This window comes from Arvicanthis niloticus, chromosome 17 (genome assembly GCF_011762505.2).
Source record: "Arvicanthis niloticus isolate mArvNil1 chromosome 17, mArvNil1.pat.X, whole genome shotgun sequence".
Taxonomy (NCBI): Eukaryota; Metazoa; Chordata; class Mammalia; order Rodentia; family Muridae; genus Arvicanthis; species Arvicanthis niloticus.
This window is the reverse complement of record NC_047674.1, coordinates 56120559-56140443: the sequence shown is the minus strand read 5'-3', so window position 1 is coordinate 56140443 and position 19885 is coordinate 56120559. Positions and strand designations below refer to the sequence as shown.

At 52.1% G+C, this 19885-nt stretch overlaps 2 long non-coding RNA genes across 4 annotated transcripts in view; one reads left to right on the top strand and one right to left on the bottom strand.

Annotated features, from left to right (window-relative positions):
* The window catches only part of LOC117722182 (uncharacterized), a 5944-nt gene extending 958 nt beyond the window's left edge, over positions 1–4986 (top strand). Inside the window, exons 2-3 of the long non-coding RNA XR_013104721.1 lie at positions 4166–4328; positions 4461–4986. This is a non-coding gene — a long non-coding RNA (uncharacterized LOC117722182). The remainder of the gene's footprint in view (positions 1–4165; positions 4329–4460) is intronic.
* Positions 4987–8273: 3287 nt separating this feature from the next.
* LOC143434876 (uncharacterized) lies at positions 8274–19790 on the bottom strand. 3 transcript variants are annotated; one of them, XR_013104719.1, is made up of 4 exons: positions 19658–19790; positions 18824–18958; positions 10401–10550; positions 8274–8562 (listed from the first exon to the last, which is right to left on the bottom strand). It is a non-coding gene; the product is annotated as an uncharacterized LOC143434876 (long non-coding RNA). The 3 variants fall into 3 exon arrangements; XR_013104720.1 differs by lacking the exon at positions 19658–19790 and adding an exon at positions 19402–19533; XR_013104718.1 differs by lacking the exon at positions 19658–19790 and having other exon boundaries at positions 18824–19533.
* Between the last annotated feature and the right edge of the window lie 95 nt (positions 19791–19885).

The following is a 19885-nucleotide window of genomic DNA, read 5'->3' as shown; positions in this document are numbered from 1 at the left end:
AGCACAAAGCCACGGTGTCTGCCCTGCCCTTAGGGACTCAGGGGTCAGTGACAGGGAGCTTGGAGGAGTAGGAGGAGGGGCAGGGGAAGCGGAAGTTCCCGCTCCGAGGCCCCACTCCCCGCCACCCCCAGCCGGCCCGGGGGCAGGTGAAGAGAGACCGGGCTCTGCTCCAGGTGGCGGGGCAGAGACGGGGGTGGGGGAAGGCCCGGCAACAATGGCACTTTTATTTGGGACTGTTGGGTTCAGAGAGGGTGGGCGGAGGAGGAGGAGGAGGAGGACGCCGACCGGGCCGCGGGGGAGGGGACCGGCCGCAGCATCTGGCTACACACCTGCTCCTGCTTAACCCTGTGCTTGCTGAGCGCTGGGTTGGCGGGGGCGGGCTAACCCACGGCAGAGACTGGGGGACACCTCCCTTGGGCCCTTGGCCAGACTTGGAGATCTTCAGGAGCAGGAGCAAAAGGGACCCCAATAGAGACAGAACTCTCGATGCGCTCGGATGTGCCCTTGGACCCTGGTGGGACGCAGCAGGCTGGAGAGCAAATCCGGGTAGCTTTGGGAGTGGGGGGGGAGGCGACGACTCCCTGCCTGCCTACGGCCACTCCGAGAAGCCGTCTTTCCGCAGGCCTTGCGGCGGCCAGGGTCCTCCCAAGCGACGCGGCTGGTCGCGCGGCTCGCTTCCAGGCTCGGCGCTGCAGGTGAGCCGGGTGCCCGGCACACTAGAGACGGAGGCTCGCGGACGCCCCCTGCCGGCGGGGAGGCTTGAGCCCCGCGCTGCACCTGCCCGCACCCCGACCCATCCCCTACCCCCAGCCCTTCCCAAGCCGGCAGCTCCACGGTGTTCTTCCCCCCACCCCACATCCCCGGGCCGGTCAGAGGCCTGGCACACAGACTCGCTGCACAATCCGAGCTTGTTTGTAGGCGGAGGAGTTGAGCCGGGTGCGGCGGCCCTGAGCCAGCCCACTGATCCCATAAAATATTATTTGTGTTTAAAAATTCCAGTAATTGGCTATGCAGCCGCTTTTTCCGAGCCCCGTGCCAAGCGCAGTAAAAATTCGCAGTCCGGCCGGAGTTATTTTCATCATGCAAATTCCCATTTTCTGTAAACAGGGTTAAAACGTTTGGAAGGCTCCCTCACTCCACCCCACACACACACACCACCGCCACCATCCTCCACGGCTGCAACTAGAGAGGAAAAGTTAGAAGGACATTGGTCAAACTGGTCTCGATCCTAAGATTACCTGGGTAATTGGAGAGCATAATTCAGATAGTTCCCGGAATCAATGTCCCTTAAAGACCAGCGCCTGGACTCTAACTGGGTAAACTCCCATTTCAACTCCCGCCTCGTCCTCTATTTGAACAACATATATCATTAAATCATGAAATTGTTGCTGAAATTCTGTTGTTGCTTTTAAAAATTAACTTTTATTGGGGGAGGGGCGGTTGCCAGAGGACAACTTGCAAGAGGCAGGTTTTGCCTTCCACACTCTGGGTCCCGGGAATGGTCATCATACTTGGCAGCAAGAGGCAGCCGCGTTTTCTCTTTTATCACACTGAGGCCCAGAGAACAGCTTCTTCAACGTCACGTAGTAAATTTATACTAGAGCTCGGGCCCACACGGGTTGCCCAGTTGCCCAGTCGTCAGGACCCCCGCAGGGGCTGAACAGTAGAAGGCAGAAGCAGGTGGCCAATGTTTTACCAACCACGGGGAGAAACTGACTCCGGGCACAGCAACTGCGGGGGAAGCCTGCAACACTCAAAGTGCCCACTTCCTGTCCTTGCCTAGAGCGGGGAGAGGGAAGGGGAGAGTCCCAGGCAGGGCCTTGGAAACCCTGACTAATGGGCAGGAGCCTCTGCCGGACTCCGCCCAGAGTTGGTTGCTGTCAGCTGCAGGGAGCTACTGAGAGGGAAAATTACTCACGTGGGAGGGAGGGGTTGTTTTTAAGTAGAGGCAGATGGTAGAGAGGTGGAACTCGAAAGAAAGTACACAACACTTTGTGGCCGGTGGTGTGTATCATTTGCAATATCTGAGGACCTACTGTGTGCCAGCCACTCCTTTTTGTTTGCGCCATCTACTCTGTGCGAGCTGGGGAGATGGGAACTAACTTGCTTCCCACTTTGCAGATGAAAATACTGAGGCTCTAGGAGATGGAGCCGGTTGCCCAAGGTAGCCAATAAGAATCCCAATCATCCACATCCATTTCCCTATACTCACCTCTTCACGCAGCCTTTGTGAGCGTCCTTCTTTGGCCTGGATCCTGTGCCTCCGCCTTCCAAGCCACCGAACCCTAGACCTTTCTTCTCCTTTAAGATTCCCCAGATAGGCGGCCTAGCTGTGGTCCTGAACTTGAGCTCCTTACTCTAGCCAATAAAAACAAGGAAGAAAGACAACAACGGAGCCACACAAGGATACTTGGTAGTCACCCACCCCCTCGTGCAGACTCCCAAGACAATCACACACCTTAAAGCTGAAACAGAAGCCTGGCGTTCCAGGTCACAGGCATTTCAGCACCAACTGGAGGGCAGAGAGATCTTGCCAGTTCTTCACTTCCCTGCTCAGAAACCAGCCCCAAGCTTAGGACTCCAGCTCTACTACTGTAAAAATGTAGGCTCTCCATGCCTGTTATTTCAGTACTCGGGAGGCTGAGACCAGAGGATAATGAGTTTGAAACCAGCCCGGGCTAACCAAGAGACCTGTCAAAAGCAAAACATAAAAATAAAAAATAAAAAATAAACCACACACCCCCACATCAGATTCTTGTTTTCCCGTTAAATTTAGTGAGCATCCACGTTTATTATCAGTGTCTAGAAACACCCTCAATGTCAGGCACAATGGTAACTGCCCGCATACTAAACTTTGAAGGCAGAGGCAAACAGATGGTAAGTACCAGACTAACTTGGACTATGTAAGGAGATCTGGCCTCAAAAATAGTCAGGCATTGCCGGTGCCAGCCTTTAATGCCAGCAGCACCTGGCTCTTCAGAGGAGAGGGGTCCCCAGCTGAACTGTGGGCTCCGTGTGATATGTCATCCATTCCACAGAGGAGCCAGGGAAATGGGAGGAGGGTCAACATCCCAGAGAGCCTAGGGCGCCAGATTTGGTAAAGACACTATGGCTCCTCTGGACATATGACCCACAAGGATGATGTCACAATAGGTTTGAAGGTGTGGCTCTTCCCTTTAAGCTAAGATAAAGCAGTTCTTCCTCACACTCCCTTCCCTTCTACTCCCGAGTAGGATGGAGTGGCATGGACATGTCCCATGGCCTGTCAGCCACTGGGCAAGTGACTTCGGAGGTCCATCTCATGGACAGACATGGGCAGAAATAATCTCAAACCCAAATCTACAAAGAAGTTCCGGTTAGAAATGTGTGTGTGTGTATGTGTGTGTGTGGCACATGCATGGGTGTGAGATAGATAGATAGATAGATAGATAGATAGATAGATAGATAGATAGATAGATTCCCCCACTATGGCTCAGTAAAGCTCTCTGGCCTGGCAGTGGTGACGCACGCCTTTAATCCCAGCACTTGGGATGCAGAGGCAGGCGGATTTCTGAGTTCGAGGCCAGCCTGGTCTACAGAGTGAGTTCCAGGACAGCCAGGGCTACACAGAGAAACCCTGTCTCGAAAAACCAAAAAAAAAAAAAAAAGCTCTCTGTAAGTGTCCCTGACATGCCACATGCCAGGTACCAAAACATAGGTAATGGTAGCCATTGGAGAAGACAGAGAGGTTGAGGGGACCGACCTGAGGCATCTGTGAAGGAGATGAAGGGTCCAGGCTTTGAGCTTGCTTGTCCTAACTGATAGAGTTTTGTCAGGCAGAGGGACTGAGAGCCAGGTGTAGCAGGACGGATCAGTGATCCAGCACTGGAAAGCTGCAGCAGCCAGGGAAATTGAGAGTTTGAGGCCAGCCTGGGCTACTTAGTGAGACACTGCCTCAAAAAAAAAAAAAAAAAGTTAAGGGGGTGGGGTTTGTCAATATATTCTAAGCGGCAGAATCAGCATCCAAACGGTCCAGCATTGGTAGGCCTAAAGCCTAAATCTGGGGTGCAAGGGTTAGCTAGGAAAGGTGGGGCTAAGATAGGGAGATGTGGTTCCCCAACCCTGAATCTGTTTACCCTGGATTCTCTTGATGTGCGGTTCCTACCACCCCTATTTTTTTTTTAAGAGGAAAGATGGGTGAGTTCTATCTTCAATCCTATCTCCAAGATCTCATCAGTGGAAGATATTTGGGACAAAGAAAAGCATGAGGAGGAGGAGGAGGAGGAAGAGGAAGAAGAAAAGGAGAAGGAGGATGTAGACCAAAAGCAAGAGAAAGAAGAGCAAAGCAGGTGTGTTAGGACACAGCGCCTTCCTTCTTCCTCCCATCCCTCCCGCCTCTGGAGATCCTCAGTCTATGATCATACTGCCCGTTGCTCCTCAATCTCCTCTCCCTGACTCCACTCTTCCTTCCTTTTGCTCAGGATCAAGGCCCTTCTCGGAGTACCCAAGCAGAACTCAGTGTGGGGCCTGATGGCTTGGCCCAGGCCCTCCCGAGAGCAAGCCCGGTGGTGGGAAGAGTTCTCCCTGCCCCCACTCCGCGGACCCTGCCTCTGCCGCTGCAGACTGAGCTCGAAGATGAGGCTCCACCCCCTGCCCTCCATGACTTCCTGCCCCACCCCTAAACCCTTGCCCTCATTGTCTTCTAGAGAAGAGTCTAGCTGGCTAAGAAACCAGCCTCTGATGGAGCCTCTACCAGCGTCCAGATTGAAGACCCCCAAAGCAGTTCCCAGACTTCCTCCCAAGGTCTCCCCTAAGAGATCTACTATTCCCAAGACCGGGCGACAGCCGACCCCACTGTCAATGTGGCCTCCCATTATTATCAGCCATCCCTCCAAGAGCTCCGCTCTTAAGGGACAACACACACTGTCTGCCAAGGAGGCCTCCCATACCCCAAGTGCCTGGGGCAATCCCTTGCCTCATCTTCCTTCAAAATAAATATTTTTGTTACACCAGCAACACAAGTCTAGGCACTTTCGGATGTATTAGCTCATGTAATCTTCACAATGTTTCTAAAAGATTGAAGCATGGGTCAGGTTCCTCCCTCCCCAAACAGGAGACTCCCAAACAGGGTCTCCTGCTGCCCAGACCGATCTCAGACTTTCTCTACAGCCAAGGAAGACCTCGACCTTCTAATCCTCCTGCCTCACGTTGCCCTGCTTGGGCCACAGGCATGTGTCACAATGCCCAGTGTATGGTCTGAGCTACAGCCTTAGCCTTTTACTTACGTCTCTCCGGCCTGGAGATTTATTCAATTATTTATGTCAGTGTGGACTGGGGAATGTTTGTCACACTTGGGGTATTTAACGCTGGTGTATTTATTCGGCTGCTCAAGCTGTTCCTGTTCCAGTCATGGGGGGCTTCTGACGTATTCTGTAACCTGGGCTTTGATGAAGTACTTCTTTCGCCTTGGTTCACTTAAGCGGTTTCATGCACCCTGGAACTATAAAGCACTAGAAAGCTAGGCGTGTGGCACATGCCTATAATCCTGGCATTTGGGAGTTAGAGGCAGGAGGATTGCCATAAGTTCCAGGCCAGCCAGGGCTACATAGGAAAACCCTGTCTCAAAAGGCTAATGTTCAGAACCCATTGCTGACTAGTGAGTATCTTCTCCTGGTCTAGAATTAGCTGTCTCTCCAAGGTACCCTGCTCCCTTTTATTGGAAGCCTAGATGAGGTGTGTGTGTGTGTGTGTGTGTGTGTGTGTGTGTGTGTGTGTGTGCAGGTGCATTAACACGTACAGTTGCATATGCACATGTGTGCATGTACAAGACGAGAGGACAGTTCCAGCTATCATTTTTAGATGCTACACATCTATCCATCTTCTTTGTTTTTTCATTTTTCTTTTCTTTTTTTTTTTTTAAAGACAGGGTCACATCCTGGACATGATGGCACATGCCTTTAATCTCAGCATTCAGGAGGCAGAAGCAGGCAGATTTTCTGAGTTCAAGGCCAGCCTGCCCTACAATGTGAGTTTCAGGACAGCCAAAGCTACACAGAGAAACTCTGTCTCAAAAAAACAAAAGTAAATTAATTTAAGATAGGGTCTCCCGCTGACCTAGAACTTGCCAGTTTGTCTGGACTGGCTGACCAGAGAGGCACAAGGATCCATCTGTCTCTACCTCAGCAGTTCAGATCATAAATTCCCTCCACCATGCACAATATATTGTGCCATGAATCCACCCTGAGTTGACAAAGGAAGAAGCTGAGCTCTGAGAGGTGAAGGAGGCCTATGACTTTGTAGTTCCCAGCATTCAGAGTGGGGCCTGGCTGAGCTCAGCTCAGATGGAGCCAACCACTGTCCAGTATAAGTGTGGCCATGGGGACTCGGGTCCCCAGGTCTGTGCGTCAAACACTTGCACCTGCTGAGCCTTATTTTGTCTTTTATGTGTATAGGCATCTGCCTGCCTGTAAGTCTGTGCACCACATACATGCCTAGTGCCTGAGGAGGCCAGATGAGATCACTGGATGCCTTAGAACCAGAGTCATAGACTGTTGAGAGCCACCATGTGGGTGCTGGGAATTGAACTCAGGTCCTCTAGAAGAGTAGGAAGCACTAACTGATGAGCCACACATCCCCCTCCCTACCACCCACACAACAACTCACATTTTGCTGAACCTGGAGCTCAGTGATGCAGCTGGAGTAGACGGCTCAGCAAGCTCCCGGCATCCTCCTATCTCCGACTCTAGCACTAAAGGTTTGCTTTTCTTTCTTTTTGACATAGTCTCAAAAATTCTGCTTACTACATCCAGCTTTTTTTAAAAAAATAGATTTTGAAGATCTGCACTCAGCCGTTCCTGCTTGCACAAGTAACATAGCCACTGAGCCATCCCCCTGGCCCACAGCTGAGATCTTTGCAGTAACTGGAATTTTCCCTCTCTGGCTCCTCTGTCTCTGTGCTTCTTGGTGCCAGCCCTTCCTCTGACATCCCTGACTCTGTCATCCTCATCTGTCTGTCCCTTCCTTCCCTGACTTCCCCATCCCTCACCCACTTGGTCTCTACGTGGTTTTGTCTGGCTTGGACCTCATTGTGTAGACCAGGCTGGCCTTGAACTCACAGATCCACCTGCCTCTTCCTCTCAAGGGCTAGGATTAAAGGTGTGCACCACCACGTCCAACACCAATGTCTAGCTTTTCCTCTTTGTCCATTTCTAGTCCCCACTCCCATGTCTCATGCCTTGTGCTGTCTGCTTCTGCCTTAGTGGCTCTCTCCTGTCCTTGGGTCTGCCTTTGTTCTGGCTTTCCTCAGGACCAAAAGGCACCGTGTCAGGTCAGGGTCCCAGGGGGAAAGCAGCTTCCCCTAGAGTTGGTTCAAGAATTAGGTTGTAACGAGGACTTATAGAAAGGCCATTTCTGGAGCCCAGAGGAGGAGCCCATGGACATAGACACTACAGAGGCCAGCAGCGCTGAGTGTCAGCTCTGCCTGGAAAGGCTAAGAAAGCAGCCATTGTCTTGAGTCCAGCAAAGACTGCAACCTGGAAGAGCAGAGGCCCAGAAGGAGCTGCAGACTCCAGAATGCAGCCTCCCCAGGGATTTCAGGCTACTCCACCCTCATCCTCCCATCCTTAGCTTTTCCTGTTGGCCACACCCAAAAGAAAGGGAGCAGCCACCTCCCTGGGCCCAGACAGAGGTGAGGAGCAAGACAGGACAGTAGCATCCTGGGGAAAGGAAGACAGACAGGGTCATCACTTCCCAAAACCTGGCTGAGCAAACCCTCCCCATTCCCCAACCCTCTACCCTCTCCCACTCCTCCTTACTCCTATCCCTTATATTCCTATCCCTCCATCCCTCACCTCCACCCCACTCCCATCCTCATCTTCCCCCTCCAGGACAGGCTCCCAAACCCTCCTGGGCCAGAAAACCAGAGTATAGTGCTGGGGCAGATCTCAGCACTGCCCCTTACTGTCAAGGCCATATATGTTCCTACTCTAGACACCCCCTGCTCTGCTGGGATTAAATGTGTGTGTCCGAAAACCCAGGATAATAGTTCCTTATAAGAGAAACACGTTTATTTCTCCCACAGTGGGAAGCCTTATACTTGAGACGCTCAGGGGCCTGGCAGCATGGCTCAGTGGGTAAGTGGCTTGCAGCACAGGCTGTGGACCTGAGTTTAGTCCCCAGAAAACACATAAAGATGAACTGACTCCACAGTCATCTGACCTCTGCGTGTGTGCCACGAGACACACCCACACACCCACACACATGCATTATACACAAACAATTTTATTTTTTTAAGCTCAGAGTTAGTTTGGTCGTTCACGAAGCCCTCAGAATTCCAAGCGGTTCCTCTTGAGTCATCTTCCTGAAGCCATGGCTTCTACCTCATGACCCGATAGGGCTCCTCAGGCTCCAGTCATCACACCCACATGTCGGTCAGCAGCAAAATATCCTCCAAGGATCGAAACTGACATGTAAGCATTAGCCCGAACTGTGTCGAGGTCATGCTGAGCTGCAGAGGAGCTGGAAGACGGACTCCCTTCTGAATGGGAGTGTGTACAGCAGAGGAATCACTGATCCATCACTATACTAAGGAAGACAGAGGATACCTACCAGGGCCAGCTACTAGCACATCCTGTGGAGAGCAGGTGATACTGCAGGGTTGGGGTGTTGGGAAAATGGGGACCTTAGCTGCCCCATCCCTGGCTCTCTTTCTCCAGAGGGCCTCCCTGGAGCTATCTTTCCTTTCTGCTGAATGATTCTAACATGCACACACTACTGAAACCACCACCTAGCAACGGAGACCTGAATCATCTTTCTGCCCTTCCCTTTTTCTACTCTAGTGCAACCTATAAGCCTTCCCTGCCTTGTCCCTCTCCTGACCCCACCTGCTAATGGGCTCTCCCTCTCCTAGCTCCACCTATTTCACAGACCCACCCTCTCCGGGTTCCTCCTATTCCACTGAACTCTTCCTCTCATGGCCTCTTCTACTTCACAGGCCAAGCCCTACTAGACCACCCCCAACTTCACAGACACACCCTCTCCTGACCCCTCTTACAAGACAGACACACCCTCTCATGACCCCTTCTACTTCACAGGCACACCCTCTCCTGACTCCTCCCACTTCACAGACATACCGGCTCCTAACTCTTCCCATTTCACAGATACACCCTCTCCTGATCCCTCCTACTTCACAGGCATGCCCTCTCATGACCCCTCCTAAATCACAAGTACACCATCTCATGACTCCTCCTATATCACAGACATACCCTCTCCTGGCTCCTCCCACATTATAAACACACCCTCTCCTGACTCCTCCCACTTCACAGACCCACCCTCTCCTGGCCCCTCCTACACCACAGACACACCCTCTCCTGACTCCTCCCACTTCACAGACACACCCTCTCTTTACCCCTCCCACTTCACAGGCACCCACCGGCCAATAGGCCTGAAAGGTTATCATAGACAAAGCATTTGCTGTGTTCTGAGCTCTTCCTAACTTCACAACCACTTCAGAAGACAGATCAGCAAAAGAGATTGCCATGTGAGAGGGCACACCAGATTCAACTCAAGTCCAAGGCTGACTTGCCTTGTGGGGCCGGAAGAAAAGCTGGAAGCCCTCTCTCCCTGGGGATGCTCACCACACCTTTCATACTTTATCTGTCTCTTCATTCTAGGGTCTAGACAAGAGCAGGAGGTAAAGAGACCACATTCCTCCTGCAAGTCAGAAAGTCAGAGATGAGGTCAAGGTGTGAGCTGGGGGTCCGGGCTGGCCCTCTGCTGAGGGGGCTGTGAGACGAACAGATAGTAAGAGAGTTGGGAGGGGATGAAAGCACCTACATTCTGAATGCTTCTGTCCTGTTCTCTGGGGACACAGCTTTGTTCAGGGGGGGTTCACATTCCTCTGAGTAGGGAAGAAGGAAGCTATTCTCCCTTCCCTGACTAGCCTGCCACAGCCCCTTACAAGGCTCCTAGGAGCTGAGGCGTGTCGGGAAGGAGGTCATTACAGACACAGATTACTGTAAAGCTGAGAATTGTAAGTGCCCCAGAAGTCGTTATATCATTCAGAGGAGGGAAGGGGAGAGGCCCCAAGTAGGAGGAAGATAAGAAGGGAAGAGTAGGGAGGTCATATCTGAGGGGTCGGCTTCTGCAGTCATCCCAGGAACCCGTCCCTTCTTCCATCTTCAAGGACAACATGAGAAGGCAGAAGGTGGGGAGGAGAGGCTGGCTAGCTACCCTGAGAGTCAACCAGAACACGTGACTGACTCATACCTTCTCCCTAGCCCAGCCTCAAGGAAGCAGAGAGCATCAAGCGTTCAGGGTCAAGAGGCAAAGACAGGCTACTAGCTTCCCAGTCTATCCTGATTGCTAGCTGTCATCCCGACTCTCCCATCCCCACCCCAGCTCTGGGTACACTGTCCACTTACCCATCTCTTTCCAAGAACACTGGGTTCAGAACATCACACTCCTCCAGGCCTTGCTTCTGAATGGCTGTGTGGCCTTGAGCAAATCGCTTAGCTTAGCGCCTCAGTCTCTCCGTCTCAGGAGTCATACACTTCATAGATGCAGGCTGCTGGCTGTAATGGTGTACATCCCTTTAGATGGGTCACTGGGAGTTCCAGACCCACCTGCTCTACATAGTGAGTTCTGGGACAGCCAGGGCTACAAAGTGAGACCCTGTCTCAAAAAAGGAAAGGGAGGTAGAAGGAACTGGAAATACAGCTCAGCAATTTAGACCTCTTCCTTTTAAAGGACCTCTCGGCTCCTTTTCTCAGTAACTACAAGGCAGTTGCTACTCTTAACTCCAGTTGGGGGAATCCAGCGCCCTCTTCTGGCTTCCAGAGACTCCTGACACGTACGATACACATAAACTCGTGCAGGCCCACACACAGACACAAAAATAATCATTTTTTTTATCGTAGCTGTTGGAGCTAGACTGGACTTGAAAGGATCCTGTGACAGAATAGCTGGAAGCTGGAAGCATCCTTAAACCCAACGAGCTCCCTGGAGGGAAGGGGGCGCCAGTGGCCTGCAGGGGGCGCTATGAGAGCGCTCCCATCTGCACTGGAGGAGCTGCCTGGAGACGGGGTGCAATCCATCTGTGTGCGGACACCCCCAGCTCTACAAACTCCCCACCCAAACCGGGTCCCTCGAGGGCTCAAGCAACCCCTCTATGCACTGTAGGGTCCCCGTGGGCCACCCCAGGGCTGGCTGGCCTCCCGCTGCGGGGCCGGGGCCACGAATGGGCGCGTCAACTGGGGCAAATTAACACGTAGCAAAACACCCCAGCACCTGGAGAAACAGGAGCCGGGCTGGGGGAGGGGGCCCGAGCGGGCGATAATTCACCCGGGCGTCCTGCGGCCTCCCGCCGCCCCCCAGCTCGGCCCGCAGCCTCCGGTTTCAAAGGCGGACAAATGGCGCACTGTGCGGCTGTGAGGCTCCCTCGCTAAATCTTCCTGTCTTCGACTCCGTGTAACCTGAGCCTCCCGCGCTGACCCTCCCCCGGAGGCCTAGGGGGACCGGGAGGGGTGCTGGAGGAGGGGGAAGCCCAAGAAAGTCTGAGCCTTCTTTGCTTCTCTTAGCCGGGGTCAACTCCCGCCCATCTCAGTGGCTGCCCTGGTCCCTCAGCCGTGGGGGTCTCCCCCACCCCTGGGATGCTGAAGTAACGGCATGTGTGCATGCTTCTTTAAAAGGGAGCTCCTTGCTTCTAGATTCTTCAGGGTAGAATAGGGTAAGCAAGTGTGTGTGAGGTGGACTGGCTGGGGGAGATCGCATGCGGAAAAGTCATTTTTTTTATAGTGGAAATGGAAGAAAGCACAGTCATCGCCTGGCCATCTCAGGCCTAGACAGAGCCACCTGCAGACCCTCCTCATGCGCTACTAGGAAGGAACCCGAAGGACAGGGAGGCCAGAGAAAGGTCCGATTTTCCCTGGCCAGCACCACCCGGGAACCTGACAGAACCCTGAATACGATTTGCAGATATCCGCCTGGCTGCAATCCGGACCAGGGTCAAGTGGAATCCCAAAACCCCTTGCGAGTCTAGTTCAGGCTTCTGAAAGCCGAGGGGCTTTAATTAAAAGGGGGGTTGTCTGAACGGGGGAGGGGCGACAGCAGAGGTGAAGGGCAGGGTTAGGCCGCTGTTGAACCCAAGAGAGAGTCAACAAGGCCAAGGGTCAAGACACAGAGCCGAGGGCTGGGGTCATGGAATCGGCAGATGTGGTGAGGATGCCCGCAGAGATGGAGGAGGGAAGTGCGCCTGGCAAGGCCTGCTGGGTTAATAAAACCTCATTCCTTCTGTAAAGCAACCAGGTATACTGGAACACAACTTAATCCCAGCATTCTGGATGCAGAGGCAGAGAGATTGCCGCAAATTCCAGGTCATTCTGGATTACATGGCAAGAAGCTGCCTAAAAGACAAAAGAAACAGACAAACAAAAAGACTGACTGGCCAAGGCTGTGGAGACAAAGCTAGGCATGGTTAGCAAGTGGCAGGGTGGTGTATATTACATGCTGGGACTGAACCTGGAGGTCTGTGGGAAGTGAGGGAGCCAGCTCAGTAGATACCTGGCGTTCCTAGCTAAGAAATGGGCACTGGGAGGAAAAGTCCCTGTCCGAAAGTAAGCCCGGCCCAGAAAGTTCCAGAAATAGTTGCGAGTGTGAGAGAGAAACAGAGAAGGGAGGCTAAGGAGGTAAGGGGCTGGGAGCTGGGTTAGGATTCTCCAGTGCTGGCTCCCTGCCTGCTTCCCCCTTGGAGAAGAGGGATCCTTGGGTGCCTATCTTCGGAGCCGGGGGCACAGACGGGGAAAGATGGGGGGCTGGGAGGTGTTAGAGCAGTGGTTCTCAAACTGTAGGTCTCGACCCCTTTCACAGGGGTTGCATGCCAGATTTCCACCACAGCAGGAATTTACATTGTGATTCATTAACAGTAGCAAAATTGCAGTTATAAAGGAGCAACAAAAATAATTTTATAACTGGGAGTGGGGGTTTCCCAGTGACATGAAGAACTGTATTACAGGGTGGCAGCACCGGGGAGGTTGAAAACTACGACTGTCTGTCGGAGCAGGTCCCCATGGAGAACTTGTAGCCTGTGGCCTCGGGGTAGGCTAGGCAGCTGCCTTCTGAGTCTCTCCCTCCATATCTCTCTCTCTCACCGGAGTCTCCCCTTCCACAGCGGGAGACACCGCTTCACTGGAACCAGGCTTGAAGAATTTTGTCACCCATCTGCCCCCCCTTGTTTGCTAATAAAAAGACTGGGGGGCCCTGTCTGCTCTCCCTCTCCCTTTCTCTCCCCGGAGCTGATGCAGTTAATTGGAGCGTCTTGAAAGTGCACATTAACACAGAGAGAGCGGCGGAGACGGCTTGGCAGGGGAAGGAATATCGTTATCACTTCTTGAGCTCCAGCCAAAATCCCCTCGCGGTCAAAACACAATTCTTTAAACTAAACAATTAAAGACTTGTGCAAGTGTGGCTGCCATGGGGGTATCAGCCTGGGAACCTCTGCCAGTGTCAGCGACAACCTGGTCTGGGGGCCCAGCAGGTGATGGGCAGGGAGGAAGGCAGACAACAGGTCCTTGGCAGAGTTGGGACTGCCAGAGCAATCTGTCCCTTGTTCCCAGATAAGGATAAAGTGGGTTTGAGACCCCAGAGAAAAGCATGGAAAGCCCATGCAAGCCCATTTCAACCCCCCCCATCCCCCCCATCAGGAACAGGGGTAAGAACCTACCTTAAAGTCACCTAGGCATTGCCAGGGTGGAGTCCAGGCCTCTCTGTTCTACATATTTCATGAAACAAATTTAGTGAGAGACTGGAGAATGTCACAGGCTGAAGCCAGGTGTGATGGCAGATGCCTTTAATCTCAGCACTCAGGAGGCAGAGGCAGGAGGATCTCTGTGAATTTGAGGCCAGCCTTGTCTACAGAGTGATTCCAGGACAGCCAGAGCTATGTAGAGAGACCCTGTCAATAGATAGATAGATAGATAGATAGATAGATAGATAGATAGATAGATAGATAGATAGATAGATAGACAAATGCTGTTCTTCTAGAGGACCCGGATTCTATTCCCAGATAACCACATGGTGACTCACAGCCTTCTGTTAATTCCAGTCCCAGGGGTTCACACACCCTCTTTTGGCCTCCAAGGGTGCCAGGCACACATGTGGCGAACAGAGGTACATGCAAACAAAACACCCATATATACATAATAAATACATACACACATACAGCTACTTGCCACACCCCAGAGCAGGGGAAGCTGGGGAGGAGGCCAGGGAAGGGTTCCCTGCCTCCAGCTGTTTTGAAGTGCTCCTCCAGCTGAGGAAGCTGGAGTCTGCAGGAGCAAAACTGGAGCCAGACAGCCTGGATTCAATCCCATTTCCCACTGTCTAGCTGAGTAACTTCGAGCCAGACACTTAGCCTCTCTGTGCATTGGCTTTCCCACGTGGACACTGCGATCGGTAACACAGCCTTCTATTTCCCAGCTTGGTAAGAGAACTTAATAAGTTAACGTGTGGGAATCAGATGAGGGCTTAACCCACAGGAAGCTCTTGAGGATAGCTATTTGTTATTTTTGTGGGTTTTCTAATGGGTTCAGAGGTAGCGTTACATTAACATGCTGCCTCAAATTCATGCCCGTGTGCTGAAAGGACCTCTCCTGTTGAGTCTAGGATGGACAGGATAATACAGCCCTGTGCGACATCCAAGAGTAGGCCATACATAGTAAGCTTGCCTCTTGTCAAGTTCACTGTCAAGTACCATGTAAGGAGGCCACCTGGCTGAACACACCATGATGAGGAAGCCCCAGGTTGCTTCATGGAGGGGTCACCAGGACAGAGAAAGAAGGTTGCCTGGCACAGTGCTCAGCGGTTGTGTCCACCCCAGTTGAGATGCTAGACATGTGAGTGAAACAGATAGCCTAGATATCCCTGCAAGTCCAACTTTGTCTGGCTCCAGTCCCAGCTGCCTCCTGTTGGAACCAAGTGAGAGACTCCACAGAAAAGACACCCTGTTGGGCCCAGCCATCGTGCAGCTGTGACAGACGGTAAATCTGTCCGAAAGAATCGAGTCTTAGGATCTTAGCGGTAGGAGGGTCAGAAGAAACTTTGGCAATCCTAATTCATTTTCGTGTGCACTTGTGCACATGTATGCACACACATGTGTGCAATGCATGCAGAGCCAGAGGCCAGCAAAGGATGCCAGGTGTCCTGAATGTCAGTCTCTACTTCATTACATTAAGACAGGGTCTCTCACTGAACCCAGAGCTAAGGTCGTAGCCAGCAGGTCTTAATAGATCATCCTGTTCCTGACCCTCTCCCAGGGGCTGGAGTCACACAAACACATAACCACACCTGGCTTTTCAGATAGGTGCAAATGCTCTTACCCACTGAGCCCCTCCCCAGTCCAGCATTCCTAATTTGAATCTAATTCTGATCTGCTTGTGACCCCAAAATGGCCTCCCATTGCTTTTTAAAGATTTATTTTATTTTAACTTTTTTTATATGTCTGTATATCCATGTGAACGAATGCTACAGGGATGCCAGTGTCCACAGAGGCCAGAAGAGGGAGCTAGATCCCATGAAAGAGTTGCACGCTCCCTGCTGTGGGTGCTTGGAATCAAACTTGGGTCCTTTGAAAGGACAGCAAGTACTCTTTCCTGCCGAGCCCATCTGGTCCCCTTTGGGTAAATTCTAGTCTGCTTCAAGGCCTAGCAGGTCTCATAGGCTCAATGCCCTATTCTCCTTCCAAAATCACCCCTTAATCCCTCTTTCCAAAATCCCTCTTTCCTCTGCTCCATGCACTCCGGCTTTGTACCATTCCTTGACAATGTCAGCCAGGTTCCTGCCTCAGAGGAAACTTATGGTTCCTCCACTGAAGTGGTTTTCCCTCCACTCCTCCTTGCTTTCTTATTCTCGATCAAATGGACGAGTTAGCTTTCCTGAAATAGCACCCCTATTCAACCCAAAAACCCTTACCTGCCCCTGCTGCCTTTCCCTCTGTATATCCTCGGCTCCCTGACATCATATTGCAAGCTTAATTTTTACATCTCTTGGTTAGCTTTCTGCTTTATCCTAGAATATCAGTTCTGTCTACTTGGCTGGCCTCTGAGTTCCAAGACTTAAGAACACTGCCTAGAACATAGATCTCAGCCATTATCTGTGGACTGGGTGAATTCCTCTCCATCCGAAGGAAAGTAACTGAGGCCCAGAGACAGGAGAGGAACTTGGCCAAAGTGGCTGAGCTGTGCCTAGCAGGCCTCTCCTCTGCTCATCTTTCTTTGCTCCACGTTCACCTGCTCCTCCCAGAAGACCCCTTCCTTCACCTCCATCCCTCATGTCACTCAGACAAGCCCAGAGCCCTCAGCTTCCCCTGGTTATCTCTGCCAAACAGTATTTACAATAAACTTTGTTTGAACTTTTGTCTAAGCGATAATAATAATAACATGATAATTATACAGAGTATAACGTACAGCCAGCTGTACTTAATTAAAGCTATAATTTCACTAAGGGTTTCTGAATATGGAGTGAACCACACGAGTTGTGTCTCGGGTACCCTGTGTGAGGATTACATCTGCACAGGAGTGAGCCAGGACTATGGCAGAGTCCCCAGGAGGCAGAGACCGCCAACAGGGTCTAGCTTCTGAAATCATGAGTGTTTCATCTTGGGGCTACATACAGGGTGGGATAGGATGAGAATGGCCTCAGGCCAAAGATCCGGTCTGAAACCTCTCTCTGATCATGCACATGGATTTTATCTGAGCCTTGTGGGCTCTTAAGAAAAGTGTGAATGGGTATGTGTGTGTGCGCGTGTGCTCGTGCGTGAGCCTGCTCGCATGTGTGGGATCACGTGTCTGAGGAAGCCTGAGAACGTCAGGTGCTCTTCCTCCAGTGTTATTCTCTCTGGGTGGCCTAGAGCTCAACGGGCAGATTAGACTGACTAGGCTCTGGACTCCAGGCTTCCTCTGACTCTGCCTCTCCAAGCCTCAGTTTATAAAAAGACCTTGGCAACACAGCTTGTTTGATTGTTTTTAGTTTTGGTCTTTTGAGACAGGGTTTCTCTGTGTAGCCCTGGCCATACTAGAATTTGATCTTTAGACCAGGCTGGCCTCAAACTCAGATTGTCCTGCCTCTGCCTCCTGAGTGCTGGGATTAAAGGCTTGGGTGACTGGCAGAGCCACAGCTATCACCTGGCTGGCTTTGTTTGTTTGTGGGGTTTTGTTGGTTTGTTTTGTCTTTGAATGTGGTTTCTGGGGGTGGAACTCAGAGCCTTAGGTTTACACAGCAAGCTCTTTCCCCACGTTCCCTACATTCCCAGGCCTCCCCTACTAAGTGGAGAAGCCCACCTCATGAGATGTGAGACAGGAAGATAACCTGTCCGGGCGGACAGAGCAGGTGTAGTTTCAGTCCGCAGAACACCACCTTAACTGGATCATCCATTGGGTGCTGAGCCAGGCTTTGGGGTTAGGTAAGGAGGCGTGGGATTTTGCTCAGCTGAATTTGGTTGACTAAGTCTGAAAGACTAAACACATAGGGCTCTCTAGAATGGGCTGGGACAGACTAGCTTCCAGAGAGCAAAAGAGGGGTCTCGTGGGTCACCTTGTTCCTACCATATGAACATACAAATATATGTGCACACAAATTCACACACAAATATATGTGCATGCACACAAATGCACATGCACACATAACATATAATAAAGCCTGGGGGAAGAAGTCAGCTGGACCCATAGAAAATGCTTTCCTGTGGGGCTTACCCAGAACAGCAGGGCCAAATAGAGGCAATTTAAATTGCCTGAAGGGGCTGTAGCCATGGTCCGGGCTAAGTTAGACCCCAGTGAGAGATGCAGACAGATTCCTAGGCAAAAAACTATTCCCTTCTCTCAGCATCAAACTTAATGGCCCAGGCCTCAGGTAAGAGTGTCTTATGAGAGTGCACACCCTTTCCTGGCGTGGCTGCAGCGAACAGAAGAAGATGGTGAAGGAGGAACGTGGGCTCCCCCAAACTTAGAGCAATGGGTACTGGGTAGTCCTAAGGCAAGGGCCTCTCTGAAAGGCTGGTATCTCCTGGAGAGCATGTTCCACCACACTGTTTCTCACAGCATATGAACTATGCTTGCTTCTTCCTCTCCTTCTGGTTCCTTCCTCTTCATCCTCTTCATCTTCTTCCTCCTCTCTTTCCTCCTCCTCCTCCTCTTCCTCGAATGCCTCTCCCTCTGCTTGATTGTGCTACACAGGATCACGGTCCTGTGCACTCTCTTGCCTACCTGGATTCTGCCTTGCAGTTAGGACAAGAGCTGGGCATCCTGGAAGCCTGTATGGGAGTCCTGTGCCTGGATACTCCCATGCCTGATGAAATTCCACACCAACAGGTGGTGGCCCAGGCCTCACCCAGGCTTTAGATAGCTTGCCCACACCCTACAGGCCACCTCGGTATCTCTCTGGTTCTCCACCCTCTGGCTTGTGCCTCCGTTCAATACAGTGTCTCTGACAGTCCGCTGCTTTAAATATAGTTGCTCACGCAAGACGGGGCTAATTTTAGCAGGAATGTGCTGGAAACTTTGAGGGCTCTGTTCTCTAGCTGTCTCCCCTGTGCTCATCACCAGGGGGGGAAGAAAACCTGATAGTTTTCCTGTTCTTCACCTTCCATGTCTGCCTCTTACCCCAGTCTTTACAGTAATCCACTTCCAGGGGCCTGAACTCATCCAGCTGCTGCAGCTTCAGATCCCTCAGGGCCCCTCTTCTCTGCCTTCTAGACCCTCCCCTTCCCCAGTCTGTCTAGCCATTCCAAGGCCAGTAACTGCTGAGGAGATGGTCAGCTAGTTTTCCTCCATCCCACCCCAACGCCAGTGATACCCACCTGCTTCATACACCAACATCAGCCAGGCAGCTGCTACCAGCCATGGTGTGGAGGACTACATGATGGGTCACCTGCTCAGCCCTGGCCTCGGCCCGTGGTGAAGCATATGCAGTGTTCCACTTTCACAGCAGGCCCCTGAGATGGTGGGAAATCCCGGGATGCGTTCAAGGTCACTCCATTCCACCTCAGCGGTCACTACGCACATTATCTTTCACAGGAGCTACATCCGCCTTTCCCAGGAGAGCCGAGGAGGGCGTTGGAGGGAGTTAAGCATGGACGGAGAAGTCTATAATGGTGGAGACTCAAAGACCGATTCTGGAAAAGCCTAGACTGTTGAGGCTAGAGTGAGGAGAGTTCTTGTTCTCCCTACATCCTTCTTACATCCATCCCACCCACAAGACGAGGGCAACAGCAAATATTGCTTATTAGTAGTTCGTTTTAGCTATGCTAGAGCTTGGTCAAGCCAGAAAAACATCACCACCAGTACTGTATCTAGCCTAATTCCAATCCTGGCCTGCTTTTGAGTGGTATTGATAGAGCACCCACTAAGCACCCTTTATAAAGCACCTACTAAGTACCTGGCAGTGTTGCAAATGCCCGAACACAAAGACAGAGGAGGAACAGGGAAAGGGTGGACTCGGAAGTCCTCACCCAAGTGCTGGTGCCAGGCACCAGCTACAGTAAACAATTAGCAAGGGCCTCCTTACAGCTTGGAAACAGGACAGAGAGGAGAGAGAGAGTTGACACCCGGCAGTGGCTGCCTACCCCGCCCCCACCAAAGGCGTCAACTCGTCCTCCTCCCAGTGGCTGTAACCGCCCTCTCCAGCAGCTCACCCTGTCTCCCCACGGCGCGGCGGCGGCACGGTGGAACCGCCAGCGCTGCGTGCTTGTTGTGTTTGAGGGCGAGGACAGTTCTATAATGAGGATGAGAATAGTAACAGGGCTGACACGCTGAAGTGAGAGCGCAATGCATCCTGGGGAGGACTGCCTGCTGGGGACCCTGATTGAGGCCAGGGGAGCTGCCCAGGAGCCCCCGGGCAAATGCTGGCCCCTCAGCTGGAC